This window comes from Tenrec ecaudatus, chromosome 1 (genome assembly GCF_050624435.1).
Source record: "Tenrec ecaudatus isolate mTenEca1 chromosome 1, mTenEca1.hap1, whole genome shotgun sequence".
NCBI lineage: Eukaryota > Metazoa > Chordata > Mammalia > Afrosoricida > Tenrecidae > Tenrec > Tenrec ecaudatus.
Window position 1 is genome coordinate 307,268,981 of NC_134530.1, and position 6,000 is coordinate 307,274,980.

Below are 6,000 nucleotides of genomic sequence, written 5' to 3' on the forward strand. Positions count from 1 at the left end.
GACACAAGGTTACATTTTGGCTTTTGTGGACTTTTTCAATTTTCTTTAGCTTTAACCTGAACTTACAAAGGAGCAATTAATGATCTGTTCCATAGTATACCTCTTGTCTGGTTTTCCATTGTATCTTCCCACAGGTGTAGTCTATTTCATTTCTCTGTATTCCATCTGGAGGAATACATGTCACCATTTATTTTGTTGAAAAAGTGTTTCCTATGAACCAGTCATTGTTGTTGCAAAATTTTATCATGCAGTCTCCAGCTTGTTTGTAACACAAAGTCACTATGTTCCAACTATGTTTCCTTTCTCTTTGTTTCCAATTTGGATTCCAATCTCCAATAATTACCAATGCATCTTGATAGGAAGTTTAATTAATTTTTGAAAATAGAATTTTTAATGATAGATTCAACTTCTTTATCAATAGGAGTTTTGGTTGTTGGTGCCTAACTTGAATAATCGTGGTGTTGATTAGATTTCCATGAATGTGGGTATATAAACCTATCAGATACCATTTATGCTTTAATAAAAGTAGTGAAATGCCAATTTGAGAATGAATGCTATGCAATTCTGCTTGATTGTTTCATTCTCAGCATAATAAACCATATGGATTTCTGATTCAAAATGGTCAATAGCAGTCCATTTCAGCTCATTAATTCTTGGAATGAAAATGTTATGTTTTGCATTTCATGTTTTATAACTTTCAATTTTCCTACATTCACACTTAGTAAATTCCAAGTTCTAATTAATAGTGTATTTTTTCAACTGTTTCTTCTCATTTTAAGCTGTTCCCATCAGCAAATAAAGATCCTGAAGCCTTTACTCCCACAGGATTTGCTACATTAATGTTACCAGGGTCAACTCTACCGTCAGAAAACAGCTCCACTCCCATCACTTGTCCAGTGCTGTCTGATCACAGGGATGCACACTCAGGCACTGTCTATGAAATGTTCTGCTGCCATTCATCACACCTTCAGTATCTGCCAGTGTTTCAATGCTATGCACATTAGTATGCATAAGGTTTTCTATGGCTACTTCTACCAAACTGGGCAGCTGCTTTTTTCTTTTGAGTCTGTTCTTAGTCTTATCCAAAGATTAATTTAATGACAGACTAAAGTATTAATGTTAATATGGAAAATTTTAATTTCCCTTTTTCTTTTGGGTCATAATCTCAAACAAGGAGATGAGGCAAGTGTAAATGGAAGCGTCATTTAAATATCTGAGCTCTGAATATGAGATCTTCAATTAGAAAACATGAAAATACTTAGAAAGGAGTGAAGGTCAAAGTGCTGTGGCCTGATAGAGAAAAAGATGCACATAGCTCCAGATAGTTTCAATAGCTCTCTTCCCTTTGTATGCAATCTGGGAAGAACCCACTGTGATAGGCAGGGTTTTCTAGAGAAAGAAAAACAGGACACTTATGATTAGATAGATAGATAGGTTTATACAGTGAGAAGGACTATCACAGCTCACTAGTCCACACAGTAGTACAGAAGGCTCAGTTCAACTCACTTTCATGGAACAGTTTGAAATACTGAAAGTCCTTTCACTCAAGCAGGCTGCAGGTCCAAGGTCAATGAAGCAGACAGTGGAGTCTTCCCTCAGGCAAGCCAGCCATAGTTGGCCCACACTTAGCAGACAGCAGGTGGGTCAGCAACTGTCATTAGCACAGGAGCTCAAGGAGGCAGGCCCCAATGGGACCTGGAACTCAAGCGATGAACCAGCTTCAAACTCAAGTGGTATCCTTGTTAACAGCATGGTGAAGCAGGTCTCAAAGGAGCCTTAAGCTCTAGCGACATGATCCATTGTTGGCTTGGCCCACAGGTAGTGCAGCACACAGTTGAAGCAAAGAAACTAGCTCAAGCAGCAGTACACTGATCTGAGCATGGAGCAAGAGAGAGATGGGATGCCAGCCATCTTTATTTATCTTGGCTGCCCTGCAATCAATAGTAAACCTAACTATCACACCCACCCACAATACAAAGCTAGGCACAATATAAGGAATGTCTCCCTGGTACTGACTGTTGTGATGCACAAGGTTTTCAGTGACTGATTTGTGAAAGCCTGGTCTTTTCTCCAGAGCTGATGGCTTTACATTGCTGACCTTCAGATTAGAAGCCCAACCAGTTATGACTGCAAGGTCAGCGGTTCAAAAATCTTCAGCAGCCCCAGAAGGAAGATGAGGCTTTCTGCCCCCATAAATATGTACAGTCTCAGAAACCCACAGGGACAATCTACCCTGTCCTGTAGGGTTGCTATGAATTTGAATGCATGTGACAGCAGTGAGGTTTATTTTGTTGTTGTTGTTTGTTTTTAGAGCGAAAAAAATCACAATTGATGGAAAAATGAAGGCCATCTCGTACATATTTAACCTGGTTCAAACCCAATGGTTTTGCTGACTGAGAACATTGACTTCCCTCCTTTCCCTCATCAATTCCCTATAAATAATCAATCAGAAAAGCAAAAACTGAATTAAGTTACAATGAATAGCAAGACAAGAATCAGTCTTGTGCAATAAATTAAAATTTTCTGTCATTGGGGATACAAAAAGAATTTAGAAGACAAAATGAAGTAGTAACAGGAAAATAGAGGGCAGATGAAGAGCACTCACACAAAATTGTTGCCACCTGGGATATAAGATCCACAATCAAATTCAATATTGTTGCCTTTAAAAAATTTACTGAATTTAGTAGAAAACAATACTATAAAAGTACAAGTCCAAAAAATCCTAATATGTAAGGCAAAAGAGCAGTTGAGGATGAACTATGAGCTGGTAGAACCCAGAAACAGAAGGAAAGATTAAAAGCTGGAGAAATGCAAATTATAGAAATAGAAAGGAGAGTAGAACCACCTGAAATCATAAAGGAATGAAGAAGGCAGTATTGTCAAATTTGAGAAAAATAAATAACAAAATATAGAATAAAAATAGAAAAAGAGAATATGTGCCTTGCAAGATAGGAAAGAAGATTGGGCTCTTCACAATGAAAATAGTCACTTTGTTTCAGGTAAAAAAGAAAGAAAAATTAAGACAGAATGGAAAAATGCTAGTGAAGTTATTGGACTTCAAAGATTAAAATATGAATGGGTCAATTGGACAAAATGATCATATTTAAAGAAAACAATCAAACCTGTTCCAAAATTCTCAACAACTTAACTTAGCATCTGGGGTCTTAAAGGTTTGATGGTAAAGAAGCAGTCACCTGGCTCAAAAGCAATAAAGCCCACATGGAAGAAGCACACAAGCCTGTGTGATCACGAGATGTCAAATGGATGAGGTATCAGTTATCAAAGAACAAAAAATCAAATCATTGTGAATGAGGGGGCGTGCAAATTGGGAACCCAAGACCCATCTGTAGACAACTGGACATCCCCTTACAGAAACCAGTCAGGGTGCCGTGTAGCAACAATGAAACATACAACTTTCCTCTAGTTCATAAATGCTTCCCCCCACTCCACACCCCCATTAGATCAGAATTCTAACTTACAAATCCATGTAGACCAGAGGATGTACACTGGTACAGATAGGAACTGTAAACACAGAGAATCCAGGACAGATGATCCCTTCAAGACCAATGCTGAGAGGGCAATACTGGCAGGTTGGAGGGAAGGTAGTGTGGAAAGGGGGAGCCGATTAAAAGGATCTACATAGAACCTCCTCCCTGGGGAGTGGACGACAGAAAAATGGTGGACGGAGATGTCAGACAGTGTAAGTTATGACAAAATAATAATTTATAAATTTTCAAGTGTTCATGAGGGAGGGGGAGTGGAGAAGGAGCAGGAAAAATAAGTTGATGCCAAGGGCTTAAGTGGAGAGCAAATGTTGTGATGATGGCAACGAATGATGCAATGCATGATGCAAATGTTTTGAGGATGGCAAATGAATGATGAAGGCAACGAATGTAAAAATGTGCTTTACACAATTGATGTGTGTATGGATTGTGATAAGAGTTGTATGAGCGAGCCCCCAATAAAATTATTAAATCAGAGAAGAGAATAATAAAAAAAACAGAACACAGAGAAGGGAAAATAAAATGCTCTTATACTAAACAAAACTACAACAACAACAACAACAACAAAGTGCTTGGCTACTAACCAGATGTCAGCAGTTTGAACCAATTATCTGCCCAATGGGAGAAATCTGTGACAGTCTGCTCCTTTTAAGATTTATAGCTAAAAAAAAGATTTACAGCTTAGGAGACCCTGATAGCGTGTCCTACAGGGTCACCTTGAGTCAAAATCCACTCAACAGAAGTAATTTTCTTGTTTTGGAGGCTCCATTAAGTCAACTGTCAGGTATACATGATACAGAATTCTATTTATAATCTGAGCTTTTTATACCGCTATTTTAACAGTAAGGTAATTAGGACATTTTGTGTTCTCTGATATCAATGTTAGATTAGACAACTAACAACCCATCAAAGAGGCGGGTTATTTCCTTTTCTATGCACACAGTCCTCCCTACTACCCCCTGCTAGATAAATGGCCATAGAATTTATTAGAGACAAATTGAGTGAATAAATATGAAATAAATTTACTATGGACTGTCTTTCATTGGGTACAATCTGGGCCTGTGAACTGGCTTAGATTTAGAAACTGGGAAGTAGTTATAAAGTGTCCTTGGTAGTAATCCCAAGCAAATTAGGAATCAGAAAGCTTGATAAGTTGTTGAATATAAAAATGATAATATGCACTGCAAGACTTCACCTAATTTACAATAAAAAGTGTTGAATATTATAGTTACCTGTTAATTATAATTTAAAGCTGATTTTAAAAGACAGTATGGTATGTTTAAATCATTAGAAAATATTAATAGACAGTCTAGAGACAGATCTAAAATTATGAGGACACGTGATTTATTAAAAAAAAGTCACACACTGCAAGGCAATAAGAAAAAAGGGAGATTTCCAATAAATGCTGTTTAAAAAATAAATATTGACCCTGATAGCACACAACAAATGAAATTATCAATGAATTGCTTAATCAGTTGTGAAATAGCTCAAAATAGAGAAGACTATCTCCATGGATTTGAAATACAGTAAGTTTCCATGAATAATGAACAAAAATCATTAATCAAAAAGGAAAAGGTTGACAAATGGGACATTACATGTAAGCACTTCTTTTCATAAAAAGTAATAAGATACACACTATTTAGCATTTTATTATAGAAGAAAATTAATATTAATTTCTTGTTACAAAAAGAATGATATTATCATTTTATAAAAGAAGCTTTATGCTTTAGAGAGAAATACTAAATTAAAAGAGTAAGTCCGTAAGTATTGCTACACCCGGCTATCAAAATCTATAGCATCTGGGGTCTTAAAGGCTTGAAGGTAAACAAGTGGCCATGTAGCTGAGAAGCATCAAAGTCCACATGGAAGAAGCAAACGAGCCTGTCTGACTCTAAGGTGCAGAAGGGACAAGTTATCAGACATCAAAGAGTTAAAACTGTATAAGTGGGTGCCCACCTCCCTTGTACGATCAATGAAGATAAACATATGCATAAGCAAATGTAGTGAAGAGAGCTGATGGTGCTAGCTATCAAAAGATATAGGTCTGGGGTCTTAAAGGCGCAAAGATAAACAAGTGGCCATATAGCTCAGAAGCAACAAAGCCCACAAGGAAGACACACACCAGCCTGTGTGACCACGAGCTGTCGAAGGGATCAGGTATCAAGCATCAAGGAACAAAAAATCATATCTTTAAAATGTGGGTGAGTGCAGAGTGGAGACTCAAAGCCCAGTGGTAGCCAACTGGACACCCCTTGATAAGGGGTTGTGGGGAGTAGACGAACCAGTCAGGGTTCAGGGCAGCAACGATGTAACATATAACTTTCCTCTAGTTCTTAAATACTTGCTCCGTCCCCCACTCCCCCACTATCATGATCCCAATTCTACCTTGCAAATCTGGCTAGACCAGAGGATGTACATTGGTACAGATAGCAACTGGAAACACAGGGAATCCAGGACAGATGACTCCTCCAGGACCAGTGGTGAGAGTGGCGATACC